The sequence below is a fragment of the Phacochoerus africanus genome, chromosome 11 (assembly GCF_016906955.1).
Source record: "Phacochoerus africanus isolate WHEZ1 chromosome 11, ROS_Pafr_v1, whole genome shotgun sequence".
NCBI lineage: Eukaryota > Metazoa > Chordata > Mammalia > Artiodactyla > Suidae > Phacochoerus > Phacochoerus africanus.
Window position 1 is genome coordinate 19,119,986 of NC_062554.1, and position 14,525 is coordinate 19,134,510.

At 35.5% G+C, this 14,525-nt stretch overlaps 1 protein-coding gene across 1 annotated transcript in view; it reads right to left on the reverse strand.

Moving 5' to 3' along the window:
- Window positions 1-14,525, reverse strand: part of LOC125112078 (NUAK family SNF1-like kinase 2) — a 93,492-nt gene that overhangs the window by 2,337 nt on the left and 76,630 nt on the right.

A 14,525-nucleotide genomic window follows, 5' to 3' on the forward strand; every position in this document is an offset into this window, starting at 1 on the left:
TCTTGCCACTTCTATAGCTTGGGTTTGATCCCTGGCCCGGGAACATCTATATGCCACAGGTGCAGCTAAAAAAAGAGAGACAGAGATATTGGACAGGTAAATTTTGAAATGCTCTTTTAATGTAATATTATGAACCAAAGGAAAAAAATATCAGTGAAAAAGAAGTATTCATAAGGATAAATCTCATAGATATAATATTAAATGAAAAAGGCAGGTTGCAAAAGAATACATATGATATAATAACATTTAAACATAGTTTAAAATGTGCAAAATAAAACATCTTGTTTAGAGATACACATGTGTAATGAGAACATAACACACTTAAGTATTTTTAAACCAATAAAATATTCCCAAATGTTAACTGTTTTTGCCTCTAGACAGTTCAACAATATAAGTGCTTAATAAGGCTCAGAGGAGTAAGGAGTCTTACCAAAAGCACCCACAAGTTCATTAGAAAACAAGCAGACTGGATGGACCTAGTTATTATCATACTAAGTGAAGTTAGACAGTGAAAGACAAACATCATATGATATCACTTACATGTGGAATCTTAAAAAAGGATACAGATAATCTTATTTGCAAAACAGAAACAGACTCACAGAAGTTGAAAATTTATGGTTACCAAAAGGGACAGGAGGGGGCGGGGATGGGCTGGGGGTTTGGGATTGGCAAATGCACACTGACGTATATGGAACGGTTCGCCAGTGGGGACCTGCTGTATAGCACAGGGACCTCTACCCAATATTATGTGATGACCTATTGGGAAAAGAATCTGAAAGATCATGGATGGGTGTATATTTATAACTCCATCACTTTGTTGTACAGCGGAAATTATCACAACCTTGTAAATCTACTTCAAAAAACTTTAAAAAGTGAAAAAAAAAAAACAGAAAAAGAAAACAAGTGGACTGTACATGGTAATAACAACTAAATAAAAAGCTGTTCTGAAGCCTTTAAATTTTTTTTTCCAACTGTGTCTAGGAATAAAAACTAAATGTCATATTCAAATACTGTTTAAATTATGCCACACAAATGTTAAAAAAAAAGAAAATGCACATTTGAGTAAAACTTCTCTGAAACAGGCAAACTAGGATGATATAATAGAAAAAGACTTTAAATTTTCTCAGATCTGCATTGAAATCCTGACTTTGCCTTGTTGGCTGTGACCTTAGCAAATCATTTAACCTTACTCAACCTCATTTTCTTCATTTGTAAAATCCTATAAACTTTCATTCCCTCATTTGTAAAATTCCTACTCAATTGTATTCTGAAAAGGTCTGTGTTTGTGTTTGAACATCACATAGTAGGTGTTCAATATAGGGACCCTATATATATAGTGTCTGATAAACAGGGCCAAAATTAAGATGAAAAGTGCTATTGGTTATGCTGTTTAACTGCATTTTTTATTTATAACACAGAAAACAAGCCATCCAAATGGCTGGACATATCTGGACATACTGAGATGTTGTAAACATACTCTAGTACAGTTCAAATCAGGTAGTCGTGACTAAAGTACCCCCTTGCTCATTTGTATTCTCATTTGCCTTGAATATTGACACTCTATCTACTTTTCTTTCTTTTTTTTTTTTTTTAGCCACACTAGTGGCACACAGAAGTCCCCAAGCCAGGGGTCAAACCCATGCCACGGCTATAACCAGAGCCACAGCGGTGACAACAGTAGATTCTTAACCCACTGAGCCACCAAGGAAATCCCTATTTACATTTTTTAAATTTGTGTTGCTTTTGTCTCAAATTCCTTTTTTTAAAGTACAGAATACATATAAATAAAATTAAACTTGTTTGCTTTTTCCCATGTCATATGAAAGCAGTTAGGCATTCATTTCACCAAATTTGGAGGGTATGTTTACAATGATATGGCTTCAAATATAGACTACATAGGATACTAAAATTCACTGAGTGGCCTTAGGGAGAGAACTCACAGAATAAACAGCCACTTTTTTTGGGAGCCGAACCTGAGGTACACTGAATAAGTGGCTCAAACAATGGCTGATACGGAGAACTAGGCCATATTGTTAAGGCAGGAACAATGACAACAAAAAAACAAGATGTGGTTCCAAATATATGCCCCAAATTAAAATGTCAATGTCAGACATACCAAACTGAAGATGTAAATTTTTGATGGAGTGGCTTCTCAAGAAGACAATGCTAGGTATCACACCCCAAGGTCAGCAAACACAGGGATTAATTTAAGTAACCATAGTTAATGACTTTCCTTAGTCATAGTGACAAGCCAACTATAAATAAAGACATCAATAAATGGTAGAAACGACTGGTTAGCGGGAGGTTTACGAACAGACTACTGATAGGTTGGTGAAAGTACTTGAGAAAGATTACATGATGGGAGAATATAAGGTGCATTAAACTGGATGAAAACAACCAGGTTTAGAATTGACTTTGAAAACCTTAACTAGAAACTGAATAAATTGACAACTGCATTCCACTCCAGGCACACCAGCTTTGCTCATATCCATCTAAGAGTATTTGAAGCGCCACCACTGGGAATTCGCTTCTCCAAGATCTTCTCAGTTCTCACTCCTCATTTCACTTAGTTTCTGTGTAACTGTCACCTTAGAGAAGCCTTCTATGACCTCATCCAAAATAACCCTGTCATTCTTTATCTTTACCTGTTTTACGTTCCTTTATAACATTTATTGATCTTTTGGTAAATTATCCCTCCTCCAAATGAGAGAAGAATAAACACTCAGAAAAAAATAATTTTTTGAAATACTAATTTTCAAAATAGAGCAAAACAGCTCTCTCTGTTTAGTTGTGTCATAAATTTATAGCCTAAAATCTCCTATGTTTGTGTCAGTCCTGAGAAAAACTGAAGCACAATTTTTATTTCATTCACTGCATTGCTTTAAGTAAAAAAGCATATGCAAACAAGAAGGAAAAAATGAAAGTAAGCAGTGTTTGAATTTAGAAGTTATTTTTTTTTTAATTTTCAAAATGAAACCGTGTCCTGGATTAGGCTGCTGACATACTTTTTCTATATTACATAAGCTTACAAAATACTCATGGAAAATGTCTGTGGTGTGTTTTATCTTTAGAAAGTCCAAAGATTAATGAACCTCATAAAAATGATAAATTAAATATTTCAGAACCACATTTGCAAAATAAGCCATTAAAGAGTTTGGGCTTATGAAAAAGTTAAGCCTAAATGTGAAAGATAAAATTAAGAAGCTCTTTAAAGAAATACAGGAGAATACACTTATGACCGCAGGTTGCAGAAAATAAATTTTAAATAAAACACAATAAGTACCAACCATAAAGTAAAAGCGATATTACAAAAATTGTGACAAGCATGCCATGGAATAGGATATCTTTTTATGTATAACAACAATGAGCTTAATTCATGGATTTAATAACTAACTCCCACAAGTCAATCAAAAAGTCAGTGAGTAGAAAAGATGATCAAGAGGCTTGAACAGGCACTTTACAAAAAATGATACACAAACAGCCAGTAGGCATACAGTAAATTCTTAACCTCATTAGCAGTCAAAGCAACACAAATTAAACCACAAGGAACCAACATGCATCCACTAGATTGACAGAAATATTAATAATATAAGTTTGGACTGAGTGAAGTCAGTCAGAAAGAGAAAAACAAATACCATATGATATCACTTATACCTGGAATCTAATATACGGCACAAATGAACCTTTCCATAGAAAAGAAAATCATGGACTTGGAGAATAGACTTTGTGGTTGCCAAGGGGGAGAGGGAGAGAGTGGGATGGATTGGGAGCTTGGGGTTAAGAGATGCAGACTATTGCTTTCAGAATGGATTAGCAATGAGATCCTGCTGTGTAGCACTGGGAACTATGTATAGTCACTTATGATGGAGCATGATAATGTGATAAAATAGAATCTATACATGTATGTGTAACTGGGTCACCATGCTGTACAAAAGAAAATTGACAGAACACTGCAAATCAGCTATAATGAAAAAAATAAAAATCATTATAAAAAATAATGTTTGGTCAAAGATCCAGAATAATGCTAAATTACTGCTGTTGGAAGTCTAAATTGGTACAACCACTTTGAAAACAGTTTAGCAATATGAGTTAAGTTGAAAGATCACTTACTCTAAATTAGAAAATTACAGTTCACCTCTTATAAAAATTCCCTAGAAAAATCCATGTACTAAGATACTCGTACACAAAGTTCATAGCTGTCTACCAGCTGAAGAATGTACACATTATGGCACAGTCCACAGTGGAATACTATACAACAATAAAAATGAACTAACACTGGAGTTCCCAGCATGGCACAGTGGTTAACGAATCTGACTAGGAACCACGAGGTTGCAGGTTCGATCCCTGGCCTTGCTCAGTAGGTCGATGATCCGGCGTTGCCGTGAGCTGTGGTGTAGGTCGCAGATGTGGCTCAGATCCTGCGTTGTTGTGGCTCTGGCTTAGGCCAGTGGCTACAGCTCTGATTAGACCCCTAGCCTGGGAATCTCCATATGCTGCGGGAGTGGTCCTAGAAAAGGCAAAAAGACAAATAAAAAAAAAGAACTAACACTATTCACTGCAATATAGATGAAACTTGTAAACATAATATTTTATGAACAAAGGCCCCAAAGAATACATAAAATGTTTTTCAATTTATGTAATTTTCATAAACAAGTTAACTAAATATATATTTAGGGACACACATAGAAGTGATAAATGTTTCAAGAACAGCAAGAAAGTGATAAACATAAATACCAGAATAATGGATGCTCCTAAAAGAAAAGAATTAGGACTTGGGAAGAAACAGAAGCGAGGCTTTGGGATAGTGTTAGCATTTTATTTATTAATCATTTATTATGATAGTTACATATATGTTTGCTTTATAAATATGAATTATGCTATATAGTCACATTTTATACGTTTTTCTGTTTTCAAGATTTTTTAGTTAAATTTTAAAGGCTGAGAATAGAAATTAGTTTTATTTGACACTTCTCTTTCTCTCACTCCCCCATTATGATCTATCAGCAAATTCCTAGGTCTCTACCAACATAATATATCAAGCATCTTGGTCTAAGTCACTGTATTCTCCTTCCTGTTCCATTACAGTAGCCTCCTAATCAGTATCACTGCTTCTATTTCCTTCCCCAGAGCTTATACACTTCAGAGATTATCCAGTATGGATCTTTTAAAATATAAGTCAGATCTTATCTCTCTTCTGCTCACTCTGCTAAAGCTACATTCACGTGTTTGCTGTTTTTCCAACATGCCATGCACACTCCTGCCTCAGGGCCTTTGCACATCTTATTCCCTCTGCCTGACTCACTCCAGAACTGTATATTTGCTCAGAGATTCCCTCAGCTCTCTGCTCAGTGTCACTTCTTCAGAAACGTTTTCTCTTTCTATCCTATGTAACACTCTTTAGCTCCCTACTATGATTTATTTTTTATGGTGCAACAGCTGACATAGTTAATATTTTATTTATTGATTTTATATCCCCTCACTAGGTTATAAACTCCACGAGAACAAGAATTTCACCTATTTTGTGAATTTATGTATATCTAGCTTCTAGAATAATAGGTAGCAAACAGTATGTACTCAATATTTATTGGATTAACATAAAAATGAAAATAAATGCACCAAAGCTTTAGCAATAGTTATATTTGGGTAGAGAGTAAATATCCTTGTGTTCTCTTTATTTCCAAGTGGCCTACTTTGAATTTGTATTAACTTTATAATCATAAAAATAAGTTTTTATTCTCAGACGGAAAAACAGTATCTAGCTTAATAGTAGTCAATACCAATTGTTAACTAATCTAGATGAGAAAGGCTACCAATAACTCATGCATTTGTATACTTATTTTCCTTACTTTATGTCGAAAAATATAAAAAGTAATATAGTTTATATAAGGTCTTTAATTTGCACATTCCCACTATGTGCATTATTTTCTCCTAAAATATAAGAAAGAGTAAAAATGGGTTCTTATTGTGAAATGCTGTCCAGGAAATATTTATTCCTTACTAATGATTTGAAAGCTCATGGTTTTGCTTACACAAAAGATTTCACAGTGATTTTCAAAATTTGTAGAAATAGATTTATTTTCTTCAAAAGACAACCTATATGGAAATTAAATTAATGCATGTAAAATGAACCGAAAGCTTAAAATATCACACTCTGGAGACTAGTTCAGCTCAAAAGAGCTACTCCTTATTCTAGCATGAATTTCTAAAACCTAAAGTCATTCTCACAATTTGGAAGCATTACTTTCAGAACCAATTGCCTCATCGTACCAAGTACACTGACCAACATGAATGCATGTCCAGGAGAACACCAACCAGGATTGTAGAGGGCTCTTGTTTGTCACAGGAAAGACAATCTAAGGACAGGATATATGCAATATTTTCTTCTGAAAGAAAAACATTCTAGCTCTCTCAAATTTTTTGAAGCATTATCATGCAGAAGTAAAATTTGTGAGGTTTTCCTATGTATCCAAAAGGCAGACCTGATGATTTCATTCATTTCATTCAACAACAAATTGTTTCACACCTGCCATGTGGCAATCTCAGTACTAAGTGCTAACAATATACAGTGAGCAAAAACACAAGGGAAATGGGTTAAAAGAAATTCATCTATTAATCACTGATTAATTAAAATCACTGGGAGTTCCCTTTCATGGCTCAGCGATTAGCAAACCCGACTAGCATCCATGAGGACACGGGTTTAATCCTCGGCCTCACTCAGTGGGTTAAGGATCTGGTGTTGCAGTATAGGTGTAGGTCGCAAATGTGGCTCAGATCCCACATTGCTGTGACTGTGGCATAGGCCAGCAGCTACAGTTCTGATTGGAATCCTAGCCTGGGAACCTCCATATGTCATGGGTGCGGCCCTAAAAGACAAAAACAAAAACAAAAAAAATCGCAATTGCAACACAAGCTACAAAGAAGAGGTGCAGAGTACCATGAGTGCATATAACAGAGAGATCTAATCTAATCAAGAAGGTCATAGAGAAATTAAGTAAAGAAATGATTGTGCTGAAATCTAAACAATAAAGTTAATATGGTGAAATATGAAAGGAGATTGGGAAAAGAACTTTCTAGGCTGAAAGGACATCATACACAAAGCCTTTATGAAATAATAAAACAAAGAAAAAAAAAAAACTAAAAGTCCAGGGTGGCTGGAATTGACTGGTTAAAGCAAGAATCATACAACATGAAGCTGAAGAGGCAGTCAGGGGCCAGACCATGAAGAACTGAAAGGCTATGATAAGGAATTTGTCTTTATCATAAGAATAATAAGAAGCCAATAAGTTGGAGTTATTACCTTCAAGAATTCAAGGACATCTACCTAACAAAAAAGATTACAAGAATTTAACTATGGAAGCCATCCAACAATAAAATGGGCTGCCTCAGAGACTGAGCATACCATTACAGTAAGTAATCAAGCAGCACCTAAATGGTCACCTTTCAGAAAGGCTACATAAGAGATCGTGTACATCTTAACAGGTAATCCCTAAGGTTTCATCCTTAAGGCTCAGTGAGTCAATTATTTAACACCAAAAGGGGATCTCACTCTAAAGCCTGAAGTTTCAAAATACAGTATTCATTGCTCATACCAATGCATAGAATTAAAATATTAACTGCTGTCCCCTGATATTTCTCAGGGAGGATCATAACTTTACAAAAATAGGAGATCTATTTTCACTCTGTATTGCAATCAAGGAGTGACTCTCCATGTCCACTGCCAAGACACAAGCAGAGTGTAAGCACTGGGCAAGGAGGGTTCAAGTGAAAGATACCTGCTGGGACAAGCCAGAAGGGATCAGAGAAATAGATAACAAAGAACTCCATCCTGGAGCAGAATGAAGATTTTCTTGGCCATGTTAGTATAGTGTTTTCATCTCTCCCTCAGCAAAGGAAATAGAAAAAGACATTAGGACACATTGGATAAGTATTTTAGTTGAAGTGAGTATGTATGCTAAAGTTAACCATACGGTAAAACACACAGGGTTCTTATTCTAGAAAACGAGTTGAGATATTAAAACTAATATTTTATTAGCTCCAGCAAGTACCAGCAATATCTATAGATACCAATATCTATAGATACCACTGCATCTATAAATAATATACTCTGACCTATTATCTATAGACCACATAATCATATTTATAGATAACATACTAAACAGACCTACTTTGCTATCACTGTCAAAATCACTATCTTAATAATATCTTAGCCAGACTTATATCTGCTGAATGTGATATGTGTTAAACTAGTGCAACCTCTTCCTTCCATATTCTTAGAGTAGGCATATGATAATTGGTGTACAAGGAAGTCTGTGATATCCACTTGCCAGTGGGTTCTCCAACTGGCATGTTGCCATCCCCCGTCCCCTTAGTCTGCAGCCTCTTCTCATTTCAATGTCAAATTCTTCTCTAACATATATAATATCATATAGAACGCATCAAAACTTGAATTCGTTCCATTTTGAACTCTCTTTCCATTTAGCAGAATCATTTTGCATTCTAACCCAGTGCTTAAAATGACAACCTGACTTTATAAGTTTGATGCTCATGATCTCTATCACCCAAGTCACTGAGGAAAACTAAAGAATCAGGCCAATGACCAGCTTCTCGCCAATGACTTGTCAGAAAGTCACTTAGAAAAGACTGAATCGCTTAAGAAAACATATCAAATGCAGTATCAGTGCCATGAATGTAGTATATATACGGGTCAGAGATATTCGCTCTGCACATGCAGAGAAGTCACAGAAATGTGGCAGGAAATAAATACTCACCAGCTCAATTATAGGTCTTGTTTAAAAATAAGCTCTTTTTTATCGTTGTCTATTCATTTGGATAATGTTGGAATTACTTTTGTTCGGAAACACCCACACACGACCACCACAGTGAACCTCTTGGTTTACAGATTTAACATATCTATAGAAAGCAGATTTTCAAATTCAAATCTCTTCCTCTTAAGTGCATCTAAACATTTCACATGGCCACTACCATACAGAGTAACTTTGACATAGGTCAATGGTCCTTGAAGTTTACAGAAAATAAATTTAAAATTATAAAGTCTAAAAACTGCTCTGGGTAAAAAGGAAATTACTATTTTACTAATAACCACAGTATAATAGGACCCAAAACCCACATTCATTAAGAAACAATAAGGACTCCTTTTTTTTTGGCCATGCGTGTGGCATGTGTAAGTTACTGGGCCAGGGATCAAACCCAACCCACAACAGTGACCCTAGCCCCCGCAGTGACAACACTGGATCCTTAACCCACTGAGCCACAAGAGATCTCCAATAAGGACTCCCTTTTATAGTCCATACTTCTTTCCCAGCTCGTCTTCATGTCCTTCCTCCTTTGTTCATCCCAGAAGAAAAAATATCCCATAAGGAGAAACAGTGGTCTAAAATGGACAGCTGAACCTAACACAATTATACCAGGCTGAGCTGGAATTAACAATGGGTAAGAATTCATCCACTCACCCAGCTCCACCCTTTTTCCAAGTTCTAAAATACACATTTTTTACCATCTCCTTCAATTCTTCATATGTCTTCGCATCGAACACCTCCCATTGATTGAGCAATTTTACTAAGGAATTCTCAGTTCATCCACTTCACCGCACAGTTACCACCTGAGAAAAACTCACCATTACTTGTGGTACTCAATAGCCTCTACCTGGTCTCAATGACTCCTTTCAGTCTTTTTTTTTTTTTTTTTTTTGGCAGGAGGGGGTGGTGCTGCACCTGCAGCATATGGAAGGGAAGTTCCCAGGATAGGGGTCCAATCAAAGCTGCAGTGATCAGCCTACACCACAGCCAAAGCAACACGAGATCTGAGCCAGGTCTGCAATCTATACTGTCACTTGTGGCAGTGCCAGATCCTTGACCCACTGAGCAAGTCCAGGGATCGAACCTGCATCCACAGATCCTATGTTCATTTTTTAACCTGCTGAGCCACAATGGAACTTCTCCATGACTCTTTTTAGTCTTATCTCAATGTAATTCATTCTACACAATCCAGCCAAACTAACTTTTAAGAAAACAAACAGTGAGGAAGTTCCCATTGTGATTCAGTGGAAATGAATCCGACCAGTGTCCACGAGGATGCAGTTTGATCCCTGGCCTCACTCAGTGGGTCTTGAATCCATCATTGCCATGGTGTCAGTCACAGACACAGCTTAGATCCCAAGTTGATGTGACTGTGGTATAGGCCAGCAGCTGCAGCTCTAATTCGACCTCTAGCCTGGGAACTTCCACATGCTGCAGGTGTGGCCCTGAAATGAAAAGAAATGCAAGAAAAGAAAAGAGAAAATATACAGTGATGACATCTTTCTCTTGCTTAAAACTGATCAATAGCTTCCTAATGTATTTAAAATAAAATTCAAACTCCTTAACACTGCAAACAGGATCCTGCATGATCCTTCACTTTGCATATCTCTCCAGCCATATTCCTGGCTGTGCCCTTTTTCAGCATTTCACTCCAGTCTGGCCTTTTTTCACTTTCTAGTGAAAAAATATTTCTAGAATATTCAATCTAAGCTTTCCATCTGAAGGTCCTACATATTGACCATTGCCTAACCTGGAGCATATTTACCCTACTTCTTCATTTGGCTGCTGTCTGATTTAGTTGTTTTGTAAAAGGAAGCACCCATAAGACTATAAGCCAATTTTCAGAGAAGTTTTGCAAGCCAGAAGGGAGTGGCATAATATATTCAGAGTGCTGAAAGAAAAAACCTGCCACTCAAGAATACTCTACAAGGCAAAATGTCCGTAAGCATGGAAGGAGAGATCAAAAGTTATCTAGAAAACCAAAAGCTGAAGAAGTTCATAACCACTAGAATAGCCTTACATGAAATGTTTTAATTTAAAATTAAGTAATTAACGAAGGAATTGAAAGACCTATAACTGAAGACTATCAGACACTGATGAGAGAAACTGATAAAGACACTAACAAGTAGAAAAACAGTCCATGTTCAGGGATTGGAAGGATTAATATTGTTAAAATGTCCATACTACCCAAAGCAAGCTACAGAATTAATGAAATTCCTATCAAAACCAATGATCTTTTTCACAAAAAACAGAACAAAACACTCTCAAAATTTGTATGGAACCACAAAAGCCCCTGAATAACAAAAGCAATCTTGAAAAAGGAGAACAAATCAGGAGGTATCATGCTTCCTGATGTCAAACTACAGTACAAATATTACAAAGATACAGTAATCAAAACAGTATGGCATTGGCATTAAAAACTGATATGTGATCAATGGAGCAAAATAGAGAACCCAGAAATAAACCCATGCATATTCAGTCAGTTTATTTATGACAAAAGAACTAAGAATACACAATGGAATAAAGGACAGTCTCTTAAATAAATAGCATTGGGAAAACCGGATAGCCACGTGTAAAAGAACGAAACTGCACCGCTACATACACCAAACAAAATAATCAGCTCGAAATGGACTGAAGGCTTGAATACAAGGCCTGAAAACATAAAACTTCTAGAATAAAACATAGACAGTAAGCTCCTTGACATCAGTCTTGAAGATGATTTTCTGGACATGATACTGAAAGAAAAAGTAACAGAACAAAAATAAACAAGGGGCTATATCAAACTAAAGCTTCTGCACAGTTTGCTTCTGTTGATAGGAAACTATCAACAAAATGAAAAGGCAAGCTACTAAATGGAACAAAATACTTACAGATCATATGTCTGACAAGAGGTCAATATCCAAAACATGTAAGGAATAAATGCAACTAAATAGCAAAAAAAACAATGCAATGAAAAATGAGCAGTGTAACCGAATAGACATTTTTCCAAAGAAGACTTACAGATGACCAACAGACACATAAAAAGGTGAGATACCACCTTATACCAGTTAGAATGGTTGTCCTCAAAATGACTATAATGATAAGTGTTTGTGAAGATGTAGTGAAAAGGGAGCCCATGTGCACTGCTGATGAGCATGTAAATTGTTACAGCCACTGTGGAAAACAATATGGAGATTCCTCAAAAAATTAAAAATGCAACTACCATATGATCCAGCAATACCACATGTGGGCATATATTTGAAGGAAATGAAAATAGGATATTGATTAGATATTTATACCCCTAAAATTGATACCGTAATATTCACAACAGCCAAGACGTAGAAATAATATAAATTTACATCAACAGTAGAATGGATAAAATAGGATAAAAAAGATAAACACACACACACAATGGAGTGTTCATCAGGAGACAGAACGAGATCTTGCCATTTGCCACAACATCGATGGAACTTGAGGTCATCACGCTGAGTGAAATAAGGTAGATAAAGACAGACAACAGCAAGTTGTCACTTATATATACAATCTAATTTTTTAAAAAGTCAAACAAACTCATAGCAGCATATAGTCGCAAAGTGATTGTGAGAAGCTGGGGGTGGGAGAAATAGAGAATGGTAAAGGGTGTAAACTTTCAGCTATAAGATGAATACATTCTGAGGCTGTAATGTATTACACGATAACTACAGTTGATAATACTGTATTGTATAACTGAAGTTTACTAAGAAATTAGAACTTAAATGTTCTCACCAAAAATTATAAATTGAAAAATACATACAGTGATAGATATACTAATTACCTGGACGGGAAGGATCCTGTCACAATATATACCTATATCAAATCATTAAAGTGATGACTTTAAATATCTTACAATTTTGTCGATTATACCTCAATAAAGATTAAAAAAAAAAGAAAAGGTTTAAAAAGTTGCCTCGTACTTGCGGATCTAGGACAGAGAGATGTGGTGTAAGAGGAAACCAAAACTCAGCAGTCCAGACTATATAGACTATATAGAGTCCAATACTGGTTAACTATACTGGCATTTTTGCCAAGCCCATTTGAAATATATTGACTCTTGTTTTTATTTTGCTTTAATTTTTCTTAAGGACACATGTATGGAAATACATACATGTATATGTATATACATATATATGTATGTGTGTATGTATATATCCACATACAGTAAGAAAAGAGCAAGAATCAGATATGCATTAAAAAGATATCTCTGACTGCAGTGTAGAAAATGGATTGGAAGAGTACATGCTAAGAACTATTTTTATAATTCAAGCAAAAGATGGAAATGTATGTGAAAATAGTCAGAATATTGTTTTAGATATGTTTTTCCCTCAGTTATAAACATGATTATCAAATCAACTCATCTGAAACAAAAGTATTGGGATATTACTTATTTCTGATTCTTATATAAAATGAAATTTCACAGAAAGAAGAACAGTCAATATCTGTCACCAACAGATAAGATAAAACAAAACAGACATGGATGTTGATTCTATTTAAGTGTCTCTATCCATCTAACTCTGCTTGGTGATAACACTCTAAATGAACCATCACGGTTAGATCTCTAAAGTCCTCTTTCAAAGGACTTTCAAGAACAGCAGTAATGATAATTACTGAAAGTACTAATTTACCTTCTATACCCCCTAATTAAAAGCACATTTTCCTTCATTCATCTCCTCTCCACTCTCCACATATATACACCCACTTGCCAAAAACTTCACTCAACCATCAGTAAAGATGTATTCACCAGTCACTATACTGATATTAATATAAATATAAATAAGGCTAACACTCTGGGTCTTGAGGTGCTTTACACTCTGGTGCTAAGTTTTATCCAAAGAAGCATGATTTTAAATTCAAAATAACACAGAAAGATATACAGCATAACATGGACCTATAACATTCAGGAGACATAAAAGGAGAACATAGTACATTTGGATAGGGACAGGAAATCAGGGACTGAGTAAATTAACATTCTTCCCCATGCCCCAACAGAAAGGAAGAATAACATATTTCAGCTTCCCTCCTTGATTAAGCCCTCCACTGACTTTTTTTCTAATGTTCTCAAAAGGCCAAATTATATTAAGACCGAGTAGTGAGTCAATGTGTTTGATTGGAACAAGTAAATAGAAAATAGAATTCAATCAGTAAAATTATTGGGATTTTACCCTACAAATTACAGAAATTTTAAATGCTATTTTAAAACAAACTACAAAAATCTTACTCTGCAATCAAGCAGGGTTGATTCTGTTTCTTTCTTGTCATCTTCTGTAAGACCTGGGCTATATCTAGACTGTGATAATGATTTATTATAGTGTTTTAATGCATCACAAACAAGATCTCCCAAACCTAAATTCCTATTACTATTTGCAGACAGAAGATCCACAAAACCTCACAGACTTCTATGATATGAGTGACAGCCTAACAAAGATAGCTGTGTCATCACACAAAAATAAATACTATTATAAAGCGGACACAGCCAACTCAAATGTTCCATGTTCCTCTTTTTCTTCAGATGCTCCTCTTACATTATTTCACTAACAAAATAGCTGACCAGACCCATATGTCAAGTCCCAGTTGGTTCTTTCTATCTGACTGAGGAGTTAACGCATGAACAACTGACTCACAGTTCATTAATGATGATGATAATAATTCACTTTGAGGACTTCCTATGTATAGGGTGCTATCAATTAAGCATTA